Source organism: Cavia porcellus, unplaced genomic scaffold (assembly GCF_034190915.1).
Source record: "Cavia porcellus strain 051 isolate PalLab524CR breed Dunkin Hartley unplaced genomic scaffold, mCavPor4.1 scaffold_35, whole genome shotgun sequence".
Taxonomy (NCBI): Eukaryota; Metazoa; Chordata; class Mammalia; order Rodentia; family Caviidae; genus Cavia; species Cavia porcellus.
Genome location: NW_026947518.1, coordinates 3,359,126 through 3,377,434, shown reverse-complemented (window position 1 = coordinate 3,377,434; position 18,309 = coordinate 3,359,126). Strand labels below are relative to the sequence as shown.

General features: G+C 38.9%; 1 long non-coding RNA gene across 2 annotated transcripts; it reads left to right on the top strand.

The window, feature by feature from the left end:
* The first annotated feature begins 914 nt into the window (after positions 1 to 914).
* On the top strand, positions 915 to 12,652 carry LOC111756300 (uncharacterized). 2 transcript variants are annotated; one of them, XR_010045569.1, is made up of 3 exons: positions 915 to 2,140; positions 2,881 to 3,050; positions 9,155 to 12,652. It is a non-coding gene; the product is annotated as an uncharacterized LOC111756300 (long non-coding RNA). The 2 variants fall into 2 exon arrangements; XR_010045570.1 differs by lacking the exon at positions 915 to 2,140 and adding an exon at positions 2,147 to 2,790.
* Positions 12,653 to 18,309: the final 5,657 nt, after the last annotated feature.

Below are 18,309 nucleotides of genomic sequence, written 5' to 3'. Positions count from 1 at the left end.
AGTGTCCATTCTCTCTGAGTATGAGTTGTTCACTGTCTTCACTGACAGATCTGTCACATTTTCCGAGGACTTTCTTTTCTGGGCTTATGATAGTTTCATTTCAATTCCAATAGTGAGCATGGAGATGCTCCTAGAACACCCATAATAATTTTTTTAAGGATGTGAATGTTTCATGTTATAACCCCTGTCTGTCCAGGGAAGGAGGATTCATAGCAAGTTTTACTCTCACGTGCCTATGAATGATTACTTACTCATCCTTAGATGTTTACCTCAACCACACACTGTAGTGCTCTGTACTCTGACATCCTGTGAGGGGAAACAGCAGGTGGTGAGTGCAAGGGGAGGCTTTGCCAGGCTGTGGACATCATCACTCCATGCTGATGAAGGACATATGTGTATCACTCCTGGCAAACTTGTCTCCTACCTACAGCTATCACTTCCTGTCCTCGCATCCCAAACAGACCATTGGCTTTGTGTCCCTGCTGGGTAGTTTGCCTTTCCTAGAGGTAATGGCACTGTGCCTGTTCAGTTATGATGCTCTTTGGTTGGTCTCATTCAAGCAGTGTCTCAGTCCTGGACTCACCCTCTGATGCCACAAACCACTAATATGGGGCTGAACCAACCACATGTGACTTCTTCGTGACTTGTCACCCATCTGCTGTTGGCCCTTTGTTCTATTCCATGGTCGGCACTTGAAATTCACCTGCCACAGCCATTTTTTAACACAGGCTTGAGTGGATACAGGCTTTTATTTTCAAGAAAAAGTACTTAAATATGAAATTACTGAATCATATTGCTGGTGTATGGCCAACTCAGAAATTCTTAAAGTGTCTTTGAAGCAGTTGTTTAAAGCAGAGTTAGGTGGTTGCTTTTTGTTTTGTTTTGTTTTCTTATGCTATACTATGCTATGCTATTTTATGTTACATTATGTTATTTTTTGGTGAGGATTTTGAAACACCCTCAGTGTATTTTCAGTGCTTTCTGATTTAATTTTGTATAATCAACTTGAGAAAATAAAAGAATATCACATAACTCTGTAGTTTTGTTTTGGAGAAAATTTAAAAAGGAAAACACAGTCAGGGTTGTTGGTGCACACCTGTCATTCCGGTACTCTGAAGGCAGATGGATTGTTGGGAATTTGAGGTCATCTTGGACTACAAGGGAAGATCAAGTCTAGCCTGAACTGCATAGCAGAACCCTATCTCAAAACAAAGCATAAAAGAAAGAAAAAAAAGAAAGAAAGAATAAGAGAAAAAATTTTTAAATAAAATTTCAAAAATCGCCTATGAATTCAAAATATAAATATTTGTGAGGTTTCTTGCAAGTGTACTTCAGTCAGCACACCTAGCATAAGGTTTACCATCATGTAAAGATTGATCTACTTGCTTTGTTTCAATGTTTTTGAATGTTTTACTGAGATGACTACAGATACCCTACTGAATATACCCTCTAAGGATTTGGCTACCTCTGTAAGAACATCATGATCATTGTTTTTGTACTTTCCTAAATTTATATTTAGAACCAGAATTTGATGAAGGGATTTCTATTTTTTAAATAGTAATAAGGACCTTAAAAGGATACTCCTTTTAAGTCTATGGAAACATAAAAATGATTGTAGAATAGTAGTGGTTAATGTACCTTGCCCTATGATTTCTTAATGATCAATATTATCATACATTTGTAAAATATTTAGCTTTTTTACAAATTTTGACCCATGATCTCACTAATTTCCTGAGTATTCCAGGCTAAGCTTAAACCCTTCATCATTCTTCCTCTCCCTCCCAGACAGCTGGGAATATACGTATACATACATTATCCTGAGTTGGTAATTGGCAGTAATTTTGTGTATTTGTGTAGTAAAAGTTTCAGCCTTGCTCTTTAGACACTTTGCAGAAAGAGTCAATCTAGTTAAGCTATCTGCCACCTTACTAACCTGTACTTTCTTTCAGTGAGTAGGACTGAAAATCACATTAACAATGGTTGTGGATTCTCTGCTTTTCCAACTGTGATCAGCATGCGCTTCAGGAGATCACTTCAAATGACTTCTGCACTGGGACTGAGGCTTGGTGTCCTTGAAACACATTCTCTGTTTCTCTGGTCCCTCATGGAAATTAATGATTGACATCAAATTCCAAGGAAGGTGTGAAAGTTAAGGCTACTTGGGGCACACTGCCCTCCAGAAATCCAGGCCAGTGTAAAACATTTACCCTCCCATTCTACTTTCCAAGGTTTTGTTTTGGTTATGGTTTTGGTTTTTCATTCAGTTTCTAGAGATTGAGTACAGATCTTTTGCATTTAGCTCCATTACCTTCCACTTTTAAAAATCTTCCTTTTTTTTCAGGAGTTTCTCAATAAGTTGCTAAGTTGGTGGGTCTATCCTTGAATTTGTGATATTTCTGCCTCAGCCTTCCAGGCAGCTGGCATTACAAGCCACACACCAGACCTGGTCTCATTATAGTGTTGTTAAAAACTCATTTGATGAGCAAGGAATGGTGAAAATGCCTGCAATGTCAGAACTCAGGCCACTGAGGCAGCAGGATTCCTGGGATTTCCACACAAGACTGCAACACACTCTGAGTTCAGCTCAGGCCACAATGACACAGGGAGACCCTGACCAGAAAAAGAAAATAAACATGTGGGAACAGACAGGAAAGGAAAGAAGAAATAAAACAAAATTCCTGGTGACTATGAATTGGTTTGTCTCTGGGCTATGCATTTTAATCTGCCGTCCTGTTCTTGCAGTATAAGATCCTTTGACTGCCTTCAATTTACAATATACCTGGAAACCAGGTATTTTGATACCTTTCCTTTTAGTGTTCTTTCCTAGGCTGTAGGATGACTCTTTGTAATTCCTTGTGAATTTTCATTTTTTTTTTCTAGGAAAGTATTAGTGATACTTTGACATGAATGGCACTGAAACAGCTGGTTGCTCTGGGTATCCTGAACATTGTAACAACATGAATTCTTCCCATCCACCATCACAGTGTGTCTTTTCTTCTGTTAGTGCCATTTCACTCATTGCATCAGTTTCTACAGTTTTTAAAGAAAAGGTGAGTTTGGTTAATTTTTTCCTAAGCATTAACTCTTTTTGATGAATTATGCAATAAATTGTGTTCTATGTATTTGAGGCTACAGTTTGTATGAAGTGCATAAAAATGAATTGATTAGGACATGTGGATCTTGTATCTCGCAATTTAAGTGATTTATAAATTTAACCCTAAAAGGTTTTCAGTGGAGTTTTAAGTTTCTTATATGCAAGGTTGTGTCCTCAGGAAACAGAGCCAACTCTTAATTCTTACTTTCTGATTTGAAAGGCATTGCTTTGTTATTCTTAACTAAATTCTAGGGTTAGGACTTCAAATATTATGTTGAAAAGATTTGCAAGTCTTGTCTTGTTCCTGATCTGAGTAGAAAATCTTGCAGTTTGTCTGCCTCTGAGCACCATGTCAGGGATGGACTTCTCATAATAAAGATCATCATACCTGCATAGCCTATGCTGCACTGAGGCCCATTCTTCCTACACATGGTGTGTGTGAGTAGTTCTTCCCATGACAGAATGTTCAACTTTGGAATTTTTGAAAGCTATTTTTCCAAGTCTATTGAGGGGTTAGCTGTGCCCCATTCTGTGAAAGAGACAAGTGACACTGAATGGTTTTTGCAGTGGAACCATTCCTGCAGCACTGGGATTGATCTTGGTGTTGATTGTGGTGCTTCACTTTTCCATGTTCTGGTAAATTTCCTGGAAGAATCCAAAAATGATTACTACTTATTCTTTATTACACATTTGAAAAATTTTTGAGGGACATTTATCTTAGCCTGGCTTTTGTTGTTGGTATTAATCAGTTTTGATTGTTGATCCATTGCCTATGTTATTTTTTCCTCTGTTCATCAGTGTGTTTGCTCCTGATGTGTGTGGGTCAGTGACTCCAGTGGAGACCACATTCCCATTAAGGTCACGTGTCATTTTACTTAGGGATGCCGCCATTTATTTTGTATTTTCAAGCTCTCCCTGTAGTATGTATTTTTGTCAGTCACTCCTTTCATTTACTTAGTCTTTTAATGCAAACTGTTCTCCTCGGGTGGCTACTGCTGGGGGAAACTGGAGCTGGTCAGGTGCCCGTCTCTTATTTCAGGCCTCATACCCTAGCCTGCCTGCAGTGTCCCCATCTCCTCACCTTCTCACTGTAAATACCTGTCCCGCTTCACAGCTGTGATGAGTCCACATGCAGCAGTTCAGATCTGGCTTGGGTGGAAGACATTCAGCCAATGTGGGCTCTGTAACAGGCTGACCTTTTCATAGAGATCTCACCTGTGTGAGACAGGGGGCCTGAGGTCTGCAGGTAGGAGCTCTGGCAGCAGGGCCTTTCCTGCCCTCTTCTGTCCAGTGTGCACTGTGTGCTTCTTTGCTGAGATGCTGACTTGTGGATCAAGAAGCCCAGAACTGGACCTTTCTTGCCCCTGGTGCAGCGGTGTCCTGTACCTCTGCCTGGTCCATTTTCTCCTGACATCAGATCTCCACAGAGATCTGAGCACCCCTAGACTTCCTCTTCCAGACTCCGACTCAAAGTGGAGACTTCAGGTATGAAATATTTGATTATGAAATTCAACCTGTATACATTTAACCTAGAAATTCCACTGCTAAGTCTTCATTATAAAAAATGAGATTGGCAGTCACATGTATTCTCTTCTTACTCATAGTGTGAAAAGTTAGAAACCATGAATTTACCACAACAAAGCTGCCAAGTGAATTACAAACTAACAGGCACTGAAAATGCTGAAAGAAAGCCATGTCCTAGGCCATGGCCCTGGTCTTCCCTGATATGACAGAGAGCTTGTGGCCTGGCCCTCTCTCCACTCAGCAGTGAAGAGACACAGGCACACATGGCAGGCAAGGACTGGAGAGAGGAGCTAGTGGAGGGCAGACCATGATCCTGGGAGGGAAGCCTTTGTGGTTTTTCCATTTTCCATTTCCACTGCATTATTGACAGTGCTCCACTCAATATTTCTTCTCTTATGCTCAACTTAGTTAAGAATAAGTAGTGTTTAATTTCTTGAACAGATGAGTGAGAATGGAAGATTTAATTTTCATTTATATATAATGAAGGATATGCACAGTACAGAAACTTCAAACATAAGAATAAGGATTCTTGGTATTCAGAAAATCAACACATTGTTTATGACTAATTTTTAAAACCATAACACATGAGATCATGCAGAGCCCCTCCATGGTGGGGAGGTGCTGCCCTCCCCACCCTAGAAGCTACCATGTTCACCTGTGCCAGTGACTCTCAGAGGACAGCAAGAGTTTTTCTTCAGAGTCTCTTTTTCCAGCGAGGAGGAATTGAATTTTCTTGCTGCCCAGAGGCACAGGGAGTGTGCAACATGCAGAAGAGCCCAGCACTGCCTGCCTTACAGCCTTTCCCCCACTGCATCCATGCTGCAGCCCTGCAGGCATGGGAGGGAAGAACCCCCAGGATGGAGGAAAGACTCTCCCACCTCAGCCGTAGGGGCCTCAGTGACTGGGTCCCGGCCTCTGCTTCCACCAGGTGCCTGATACTGCCCTGGTTGGTGCTCTCATAGTGGATCTAACACACCCTCAGCCTCCTAGGCCAAGTGCATTTCCCACAGTGACCCTTCCAGTCTGCAAATTTTGCTCCTCTCCTTTCTGACTGTGTCTGGAGCATTAGAACAAAACACAGCATTAGCATTACCTTTTCTCTTTCTTTCTTTCTTGTTTTTTTTTTTTTGTTGTTGTTGTTGTTGTTTTTTGGTTTCTTAAATTATTTAAGCATATATTTAAAACTGCATTTTGCCAAAAAGCTTTTCTTCAGTTTTTACTCCTCAGTTGTCTGGGGTTTTACATTTTTGTACTGCAGTTCAAACCCTAGATGTTTGGATGCTCAGAATCCACTCTGCAGCTTGGTAGAATGAGGGAAGCAAAGCAGAACTTGAACTTGGGGACATTTCTGTCCCTTGTAGCATCTTGTAGAGCAAACCCTACCTAATGTCTTTTTACCCCCGAACTATAGGCTTCAGTAGCAACTGAATCTTCCACTGACAAAATGTGTGCCCTACATTTTTCCAAATAATGTCATTTCCTCTCAAATGGCTATGCAAATAGTATAAGGTTTCTTATGCCCAAACTTGAAAAATAATTTCCAGTAGAGAAGAGGCTGCCACCCCTCCTGAAATCATGATGGGATATTATGTAAATGCATATTCTGATCCACACCCTGGCAGCCATAAGCTGAGAGATGTGGAGATGGCTTGTGCAGATAGGAATCACCTTGAAATTGTCAAGCAGCAGCAGCAGCAGCAAAAAGCAGGGGCCAGAGCTGATGAGACCTCACAGTAGGGTGATGAAATCTTGTGGTGGGTTTGCCCTGGGTTTACTGAGGCAGCTCAGTAACTCTAGGTTACTGCCAGGGTCCATCTTCCTGCAGTGCAATACAAAGGGGAAGTCATGTGCATGCAGCATTAACTGGGAGATTTTCTTTTGCAGTTAAGAAACTGTATGCATGAGATGTCCCCTCTGCCATAGGAGACCCCTCCCCGGAGTATTATTTCCATGTCTCCTAAAGGGTCAGTTTTTTTACACAACATGCAGAGTGCTGTTCTGAGTCTTACCTGCACCTCTGGGACCTGGGGCCAGGGCAGGGTTCCCTCCAGCAGCCAGGCACAGCATGCTCCACACAGCTCTCCTATGTCCACCTCACTTGTGGTCCATGTCTTGTGGGAGGGGTCCCCCCCAGACACTTCACTGTAGTGCTACTGAGGACTGCAGACATGCCCAGAGCCATCGGAGCCTGTGACACAATCTTCAATTCCTCTTCATTGGGGGATGAGAGAAATTGAATCTCTCCTTCTGTCAACTCTATTTCTGCACTGAAGGATTTTTACTGAGGGGAATCAACAGCAAGTATGTTGATATCTGTGAAGCAGCTCAGTGGTGCATGACTTCCTGCCTTTCCCACAGAACTAGCCAATGTACAAACAGCTTATATGTAAATACCTTTTAAAAATGTAATGTGGTTCTATTGTATGTGTCTTTCATGGCTCCTTTTTCAGAAACTCTTCTCACCTGATAGTTGTGTTGTTTTCTTGTTTTTTTTTTTGTTTTTTTTTTTTTTTTTAACTGAGGAAGAAAAGCAAAGACTGAGTGGCCCTGGTCCGGATACTGTGACCTCTCCTACAGCTGAGTCTTGGTCCTCTTCCAACCCATCCTTGTACTCTGTGCTGTCTCCACGCCCTCCCCCCACACCCTGGGAAGAAAGGGCACCTCTGTTTGGTTTAAGTGAGGCTTCTCAGGTGACATTTCTTCAACTAAGGAAAAACCTCTTTTCCACCTTTATATGGACCTTCTGCCCCTTTTTCTGTCTTCTGAGGCTGCTAATGACAAGTCCAAGGAGGACTCTGTACTGGAGAACTATGTTTGTGTCATTAATATATGCTTTTATAAATGCCAGATTTAGAAAAAGAAAAAAGAAATTTTGGTTACATTTATCTGTTTCACAGGTTCCTGATAGATTCCTGTGCTACTTCCCCTCACAAAGATGACATTGTCCAATAAGGACTTTGAGAGTAAAACCAAGAAAATCATTCACATTTCTGGCCTCTGTAGCTCTGCTTCACTAAGTGATGGGCAAATCTCCCAGACTCTGCCTTGCTCTGCCTCTGTCACTCTGTCTGTCTCATGCACATCTCTGTGTATACACACATTGATGTCAGAGATACTACATTGTAAAACCTGAGACCATCCACACACACACATCCATCTTGCATCCATGTGTTATTTCATAATGAGATTCCTTGACCTCTTTCCCTGTGAGCCCAGAGAGACTGAGCTCAGCATCCCTGTAGCTTTCCCTGGTTCCCATGGCCCACACTGATGGCCTGCACCCTCTACATGGAGGGTAGAAAGGGTCCCAGTATCTTGCTGCTTCTAACAGTGCTGTGAACAAGTCTTGAAAAGAAAACTTAAAAGGTAGTGCATCTTTTTCTTTATTTTTTGTGTTGTGAAGCTCTCTGTGTGGGAGAAACTTCTATGCTTAGCTCTGTGAGGTTCATGGACCCTGTTAGAGCTGTGATGGGAGGTGGGGAAAGGGGCTCTGCTCTGCCCCCAGTGTTCTCCACAGTGCTGTTCAGCACCTGCTTTAAAACCTGCCACTGGATGGGGACACAGCACGTCTCAGTGACCCATACTTGAATGTATCTGTAGTGGGATACTGTACATTTTATACACTTGCTGGCAATATGAGCTGATTCCCTCTTGAACTGCAAGAGTTTGTCTCTTATCTCACAAAACAAATGAAAAGGCAATTCCAACCTCAAAGATTAATGTGTTTAATTTTTAATTATAAACTGTAGTCTATCTGGGATTGTCCCCTTTATCAAAGAGAAATATCAGTTAGTCTCTTCCAGTACTGCTTGACCAAACAGAGTTGTGTTGAAGTGATGTAAAAACTTGGAGTAGTAAATCACAGAGGCAGAAAGATCAGTGGTGGCTGGGACTGGCAGGGAAGAGAGAGAATGGTGTCCAAATGGGAATGAAGTTTTGGGAAATGTTCTGGAACTATACAGAAATGAAGGTTGTGCACACTGAGAATGTGTACATGCCACTGCACTGAGGATGTTGATTAAAACAAATGAAATCATATCCTTTATTTAAAATTAATTTATGCCATAATATATAAAAGGATTATAGAGGTAAAGGCATGAAAATGGAAAAAAATCATGGAGAAGATGGGAAAGTCAGGTTTTCATCAAGAGCTGGCCTCAGGGTGAGGTTGAGGAGCTGCCAGCTGCTGACGGGCCCTGATAGCCTCAGCATTGGAGCTGACAGAGATCAGCTTCCTCTTGCTGGCTCTTCCTGTGGTCCCAGAGTTGGTGAGGGTACTGTAGTTGTGTCAGGCAGAAAGTCTGCACCTGGTCCTTGAGCTTGGTGCCCAGCCCACCATTCAACAGCAAGAGGAGAAAAGATCATCAGTTGCCCACATTCCTTGCACAGCCATCAGACTTCCAGTGACTGTCAGAGACAGCTCTGTGCACAAATCCACTACTAGGCAGTCTTCCCACACTGCATCTACCCACTGACTTCTGTGTCTCAGGGCTTCAAGGTGGTCCCTTAGCCTTGTCCCTTCTCATTTGTTCACAGGCCTGTACCCAGTCCTCCTCACTGTTGTTCTCTGCCTCACTGGGCTCACAGTGCTCCAGTTCAGGCAGGAGAAGTAACTTTGGAAGATCCATGTTGGTTTGCAGCTGCTGCTTGGAGCCAAGAAGCAGGCCTAAGGTCCTGGGGGTGCAAGGTGTGGGCGGCTGAGTGTGAGCTGGGTGTTCCCACCCTAACTACTCTCCCAAGGCACCCTGCTGAGTTGGATACCTGGCTGCTGCTCCAGCTGTGGAGAGCCCAGTTCCACCCTATCTCCACCACTAGTGGAGCAGTGCTGCCCCAGACAGCTCTGGGGGACTGACAGATGACTCCATGGGAGAGCCTGTGAACAGTGTTGTGACCCCCTCTCTGTTCTTCAGGAAAGCTGTACACACATCTGTCTAGTGCTCCCCAGTGGTATGTTGCCTTCACAAGGGGATGGAAAAGTGTCTACTATGGTACTGGGATTGTGCTTCATACATATGTGAGAAGTGAGGGAACAGAAGGGATGGGTAGTGTTCCACCTTTCCTCAGCTGTTAGATTGCACAGAGACTTGCCACCCAGTACTCTGTGCTTCCTCTTGAGTCCCCTTCCACTGATGTGTTTCCATATCTAGGGAAGCCCAGAGGAAATCTCATGTACCATAAATTTAGTAGTATATGATCTGCCATCCAGGGTGACTGTGTTGCTCCCACTAGTGTGGAAGGTCAAGAGGGCAGTAGCTACATCTTTGTTGGTCATTGGATCATGGTCAGTGCCTGGCAAAGTGTCTGTTCACAGTGTAGCTCTATGTATATTCATGTACTCATGGCACCTACTGGTTCTGGTGATGTCATCTGAATGGGCCTGGGGCCTCTGCAAGGCCCAAGAGAATCTGGCTATGAATAATACATCCTAAACCCCATAGAGCATCCTAGGAATCAGATTTTGCATAATGGCAAGTTCATGTTCAAATTTAACAATTTAATCATCAGTGAAAATCTCTTAAAGTAAATAAAAAAGCTAGAGATTTTGTGTTAATACCTGTGGTTCATTCCTACAATGGAAAAGAAAAACGTGTAGTGTATAATCAGTCAAATCACAAGAATTATTGCTTTGTCCTCCAGAAACTAATGTGGGTGTGAAAGAAACAGACACACACCACGATGTTCAGATGCATGAAAAACACCACAGTGGAGGGAAACCCTGGGTATCCAAACAATATGGGAAAGCTTTAACCACACATAGAAATAGTAAGGAACATGAAAGAATTCACACTGGAGAGACCTCATGTATGTAAGCAATGTGGGAAAGCTTTTACAACCAGTGGACATTGTAAGCAACATGAAACAATTCACACTGGAGAGAAACCTTATGTATGTAAGCAATAAGCAAAAGCTTTTATCAAATGTGGACATCGTAAACAAGATGAAAGAACACTTGAGAAAAACCCTATATATGTAAGCAATGTGGGAAAGCTGTTACCTCACCTAGAGATTTTAAAAGTCATGAAAGAATTCACACTTGAGAAAAACTCTATATATGAAAGCAATGTGGGAAAGCTTTTACCTCACCTGGAGATTTTAAAAATCATGAATTCACACTGGTGAAAACCGTATGTATGTAAGCATTGTGGGAAAGCTTTTACCAACATGGACATTGTAAGCAACATGAACGAATTCACACTGGAGAGAAACCCTATATATGTCAGCAATGTGGGAAAGCTTTTAGCCAATGTGGACTTTGTAAGCAGCATGAAAGTTCACACTCGATAGAAACCCAATATATGTGAGCACAGTGAGAAAGCTTTCAGTACAACTACATATTGTGTACTGCATGAAAATCTTCACACTGGCCAGAAACCATATATATGTAAGGAATACTGGAAAGCTTTCAGCAAAATGCTCATTGTCAAAACACATGAAAATATACCCTCTGGGGAGAAACTACATACATAAAGAATGTGGGAAAGCTTTCACCTCACATGGATATTGTAAAACACATCAACAACTTCACACTGGCGACAATACCTATGTATGTAAACAATGTGGGAGAGCTTTTACCACATATAGTCATTGGAGAACGCATGAAAGAATTCACACTGGTTGCTGGGGGTTTAGCTCAGCGGCATAAGTGCCTGCCTTGCAAGCAGGCAGTCATGAGTTTGATCCCCGGTACCGATAAAAAGAAAAAAGACCAAAAAAAAAAAAAAAAAAGAATTCACACTGGGAAGAAACACTGGCTATGTAAGCAATGTGGGGATGATTTCAGGAGCCAGAGTGAATGTGAAAATCAGGAGGAAACCCACACTGGGAATTCATTGTATACATTATGGGAATACTCTCAGCAAACATGATAATAGTTACATATCTGAAAGAGCTCACTGGGCAGAAATCCTATGTGGACTAGCAATGTGAGAAATATGTCAGTCAACACACTTTGTTAAATACATAGAAAAAGCCTCACTGATCTGAATTTTTAGATCTAAGTTTAGTTTTAAAATCCCAAGGAGTCCTGAAGAAATAATTAATACAAAAGTTTGATGTCCACATTTCTTCACAAATTTTCCAGAAATGACAAATCTGAGGTGGAGCTCTCCTCAAGTACATGTTATGTGATTTTTAGTTAATCACTTGTACTTATCTAGATTTTTTAAAGTGCATTTGTGCTTAAACATAGTGTCTTTTAATTAAACATGGTAAACTGAAATTACTTTTTCTGTTCAAATATGCGTAGTGTCTATGTACTTAATGTTTTGTCTTTAAAACTTAATTTTTGTATTTTTTGGTAAATTGTAATATTGATGCTGCATTTGTTGTAATCTTTTGCTTCATTTTCTGTGGCATAAATGATATTTCTGAAATTGATGCTATATTTGACATTAAGATATAAATTTAAAGAGGCTTGGAGCATACGTTTTTGACAAAGTTGTGTTCTTTTCACATGACTTGTACATTAATGAATGTTATGTTTTTCATGCTGTGACAAGATACTTGCTTATATCCTAACATCACTGGATTTATACCATGTACATTATGTTGCCTGTTTCTCTTTTTCCCTGGAGCAAATATTGTCCTTTATGTAAATCTTTGTTTTTCTAACCATTAGAATATTACCTGTTATATTTATATTGCATCTTTTGTATTATTAAGTTTTCTACCACATTTACCAAAAGTAAACCATACTGCTGTGAATTTCTAATTGCCCCACACTGACAGAACCATAACTTGTCTCCAAAAGCATATAACAAATTATATTAATGTCTCCAGAAAGTAAAAAATGTGGTATGATTTGTCAGTAACCACACTTTGAAAGGAATTTTTTAACTGTGGACTTGTTTTGGGGAAAAAGGTTGCTATTGAATGTTTCATGCAAATGCCTTTATTTTACTCTTTGGTGTTGTGAACGTATTATCTATTTTGTAATTATTACTGATATTTCCTAAAGCACTGAAGTAATGGCATGAAGGGAAATCTAAATTTTGAGCTGTCAGCACAGTGAAAAATAAATTTGCTAAATTATAATTCAGATTGCGTTCTGTTTTTTACTGAATTGTGAATTTATACAATTGCATGTCTCATTATTTATAAGGACAACTGCCTGATGTTTGTGGTTTGTGCTGATCATATTTAAACACATACAATGGGCCATGAGTCCCAGTTGGTATTCTGTGAACTGTGGTTTTCACTTCCATTTTATCAGTCATGTAATTTGTAAAGTGTTTAATTCAGTGTTGTTGAATATAAAATCTACTTAGGTTCCATTGGAATTATGCTGTTAAAAACTGGTGTCATGGAAACACAAGTGAGCACTGCATTAAATACCCCTAATCCAATGAAGATAGCTTGCCCTAATATCAGTTATGCTTGGACACATAAATTACTCTCTTGTTGTATAATCACCACTAAAACTATGTCTGTTTTATATCTGAAGTCTCTGACATGCTTTATGAAGTAAAAGAAATGTAAAATACATCATTAGCCTCTATGCACTACAGCATATGGCCAGATTCCCTGCAGCACATTTCTGCTTACCATCACCAGGAAGATGTGGAGTATGTATTTCTAGTAATAGAATATTGAATCTATAAGACATATATCCTGAGTACATTCACTTTCTCATTTTACCATGAAAATAAATCTTGGAGGTCCTGTTGATTCATGCTTGTAATCCTAGCAACTCAGGTGACTTAAATTAGTGGAAAAGAAATTTGAGTCCAGGCTACACAATTTAGTATGACCTGTCTCAAACTATATCTTCAAGTTCTGCAGATGTGGTCTAGTGCTTTAGTACTCGCCCCATGTCAACATTATTTTGATACTCACAGTTATACATCAGTGGTCCTTTTATCACTGGCCCACCTAGCAGTTATCCCCAAGCATCACATGGGAAGCAAATTTGTTTATGCACTGACTATGCTGAGCATCATTGGGGCAGTTGTAATTTTAATCCATTGATTCCTGTATTAAATATATTACTACTGTCACTTTTATATTTCTTGTTATTTTATAAAAACTAAAAAAAATTATGCAACTTTTGATCATCTTGTATTTAAATAATTGCACTGTTAAGGAGTTATGTATAAAGATCTAGGTTAAATGTGATTCATTTAGTCCCAGCATCAGTAGATGATGAGAAGAGAAGGTAATAGCTTAGAAGCTGACTTTGGGTGGCAACTTTGTTAGAAGATTTAGCAGAGTGCATAGCAGTTGTTTTTATACCTGCAACTGAGGTTTAAGGAAACAAGTAAGTGGAGGTCAAGAATATAAATTTAGGGATAGGATAAAAGAATCACAACTGCAAATCATGATTTTTCTTTCACTTAGGAAATGTACTTTTTATGGTAATCTGTGCAGCAGTCTCAAATATGCCTCTATTAGAGTAAAATATAGTAAACATGAATGAGCCATGCATTCCATGTTCTGAATGTAGAGGCATTAAAAAGAAACTTTTTTAACTTAATGCTATTGCTGGTGTTTTGTATTGAAAATAAGATAGGGTGAAAAAACAATCAAAAAGGATTATACAAGATTTCATAGTCCTGCACAAACATAGAAGCCAAAAAAAAAAAGAAAGAAAGAAATCAAATAAAAAAGGATGAAGAAATAATCTACAGAATGAGAGAAGTTTTGCATGTTACTCCCTGACAGCTAGCATGTAAAGTCAATAGGAACATGAAATGAATACACACTTTTTAGAGTAGATATAAATTGCCAAGAAATACCTGAAGAACTATTACGTGTTTTTGCACAAAGGAGAAATGCAAATAGGGACACCTTCATTGCAGAGAGAGCAAATCACCACAAGATCAAAAGAATGATCATGAGACCACAGGAGAAAAGGAACTATTTAACCTTGTCGGTAGAAATGTAAATAAGTAGTTCAATCATTACTGATGTCAGTGTGCAAAGTATTCAAATACTGAAGGTAGTAAGTCCAATCAGTGCAGTTTCCTTTAGTGCATCTCTTCCCCAAAGAGATAAGGACATATTGCAGTGATGCATGCAGATTCCTTTTTACTGCAGCAACAGTCACTTTTTCTATAGAGAACAGCAGTCCTCAGAGGAAAATTTATTACACTGACTTCCCACATCAGGAAAACAGAATGAATACAAATAAACAGCTTGATGCTACACCTCAAATATCTACAAATACAAGAGCAAGTGAAGCCCAAAGCCAAAAGAAGGGAGAACATTATAAAAATCAGAGAACAAATCAATGCAGTAAGAACTAAGAACACAATCCAAAGAATCAATGAATCAAAGAGTTTGTTTTGTGAAAGAATAAATAAAATTGATAAGCACCTAGCCTGCTACATTATTTAAAAATGGGAAGAAAAGGCTCAAATTCATGCAATATGGAATGAAAAAGACAAAATCACTACAGACTCTTGGGAAATACAGAAGATCATCAACACCTATTTTAAAATTTCTACTCACATTTGTTTAATAACACAAAAGAAATGGACAGATCCTAGAAACATATGAAGTACCAAACCTGGATCAAGAAGATATAAAACTGATGAATAACCCAATTTCTATTAATGAAATTGAAAATATAATAATATAATTCTCCTTATGTACAAAGAGGAGCCCAGGCCCAGACAGATTCACTGTGGAATTCTACAAGAAATACAAAGAACCTTAATGCCAGCACTCCTCACATACTTCAATGAAATCAAAAGGAAAGCAACTCTTCCTTAATCATTCCTGGAAGCAAATATTATTCTATTACCAAAATCCGAGAAAGACCCAACTAAAAAGGCCAATCTCCCTATATGAACACAGAAGCAAAAACCCTTAATAAAATATTGGCAAACAGCATGCAGAAAATCATCAAGATTATACACCACAACCAAGTGCGATTCATCCTAAGCATGCAGGGATAGTTCATCATATGTAAATCAATCAATGTAATCCACCATATCAATAAAACCAAAAGTAAGAATCACATGAGCATTTCTATAAATACAGAAAAAGCTTTTCATAAGGTGCAACTTCCATTCATGATAAGAACCTTACAGAAAATTGGAATAGATGATCTTTACCTCAGTATGATAAAGGCCATCTATGACAAACCAACAGCCAGCACCATATTAAGGGGCCAAAAACTGAAGGCTTAAAATAAGCACAAGACAAGGATGTCCCCCATCACCATTCATATTCAACTTAGTACTGGAAATACTAGTCAGAGCAATTAGATAAGAGATAGAAAAAAAGGGGTACAGATAGGAAAGAGGAAATTAAATTATTATTATTTGCAGATGACATGATACTCTACATAGAAGACCCCAAAACTACACTGGACGTCTCCTAGATATAATAAATATATTCATCAATTTAGCTGTATACAAAGTAATATTCAAAAAGTCAATAGCATTCCTATACACTAGAAACAAAATCATTGAGAGAGCAGTAAAGAAGTCACACCCTTCACACTACCATCCAAAAAAAAAATGAATTACTTTGGAATTGATCTCATGAAGAAGTAAAAACATATATGTGTGTGTGTGTGTGTGTGTGTGTGTGTGTGTGTGTGTGTGTGAGGAAAATTATAATATCCTGAAAAAGAAATCAAAGATGATCACATAAAATGGAAAGATATCCCTTGTACATGGATAGGAAGACTAAATATTGTGAAAATGGACTTTCTCTCAAAACTGTTACACAGATTCGCTGTGATCCCAACGAACATAACATCAACATAGCTCTTAGATTTATAGAAATCACTCCTAAAATTAATCTGGAACCAAAAGAGACCTAGAATAGCAAAAATAATTCTAACAGCAAAGAAAACATAGGAGACATCACAATCCCTGAGTCAAAGTTATTTTACAAAACAATTATAATAAAATCAACATGTTATTGGAATAAAAAAATTATAAAGATCAATGGAATAAGAAGATACAACAACAACTACAAACACAACTTACATTTGATATAGGGATCAAACATGTACCCTGGAAGAATGACACTCTTCAATAAATTGTGCTTGAAAAACTGGGTCTTCATAGGCTGAAAACTAAAACTAGACCCATGGCTATCACCAAGTACTTGAATACATAGGAGTAGGTAGAGAATTCATGGACAGGAATCAAAATACATGGGAAATACTTCCCAGAATCAATAACTGGGATCACATCTTATTAAAAAGTTTCTACACGTGAAAAGAAATCTCCAACATAGTGAAAAGAAAACCCACAAACTGGAAAAAATCTTAGTGAACTGTCCCTCAGACAAAGGACTTCTGTCTAAAACATGTAATGAATTAAAAAAATCAGACCCCCAGAATTCAAAGATCCAATCCAAAAATAGCAACTGAGATGAATACACAATTCTCAGACAAAGAAATACAAATGGCAAATAAATATATGGCAAAATGATGCTCATCATTTTTCACTAGAGAAATGCAAATTAAAACCACACTGAGGTTCCATCTCACTCCAGAAAGAATGGCCAGGATCAAGAAAACAGACAACAAATGCTGGAGAGGCTGTGAGGAAAAAGGAACTCTCCTGCACTGTTAGTGGGAGTTTAGTAGACTGTTGAAACCATTGTGGAGGTCAGTCTGGAAATTTCTCAAAAAGCTGGGATTGGAAGTCCCACTGGATCTAGCTATTCCACTTCTAGGCATATTCCCAGAAGAACTGAAAACATCATACCTCAGTGATATATATGCACTCATTTTTATAGCAGCACAATTTGTAATAGTTGGATCTTGGAAACAACCTAGGTGTCTGTCAACTGAGAAATGGATAAAAAAGCTGTGGTATTTTTACACAGTGGAGTACTACTCAGCTATAAAGAATAATCACATTGAGATATTTATAAATATATCAATGCAACTTGAGACCTTACTCTTATGTGAAATAAGTCAAACTAATGTATAAATACTGTATAGTCTCCCTAATGTAAGAAATCATAAGAGTACATAAGAGTTTATGGTGATCATGATTCCCCATTACATTGCTTTGGAGACTTATAATGTTCCCATTCAGTAGTTGGAATTGTTTTATCCTGGGTTGTTTGATTTTATTATCTGTGATGGTATGAACAGCTATTATGAAAACAACAAGATATTATAATGGGCACTGCTAATTTAATATCATCTTACTTTGAAGTGCAACCATGCTTTTGTTCTTCCATTTCCATTGGTTCCATCATGTTGTGTCTTATTGGATTTTATTATGTGTCATAGTATAAATAAATTTTTCATGGACAATGACATAATATGGTAACAATTTTTTCATTTTCTGTTATTTTGTTCTGAATGCCCTGTAATACTTTCATTCTCTTTAATGGTTTTATACTATTTTGTTATGTTTGATATTATTGTATATGAAGGTATACTCACCTCTTTCAAGGAAAGAGAGTTATGGTAGTTACTGATATATTGGGTGGTTTTGTGATGAAATACCGCATTGCATAAATTGTTCTGTTCTGAAAAAAGTAATTTGCAAGTCTTTCATATCCTTTACTGATTTTGCTGATGTGAAGAAAAATATTGGATGCACAATCCGAGTTCCTAATCATCAATTATTACAGCTCTATAGATCTATCTGAACTCATGGAAATTCAAATATGGGCTCCCCTTATTCCATCTAGAACTGGCATTGAACCTAAGTGGTTCTGCAGCATTTTACTAGACTTCTACAAGCACAAGACAGATAAGTTTCTCAGAG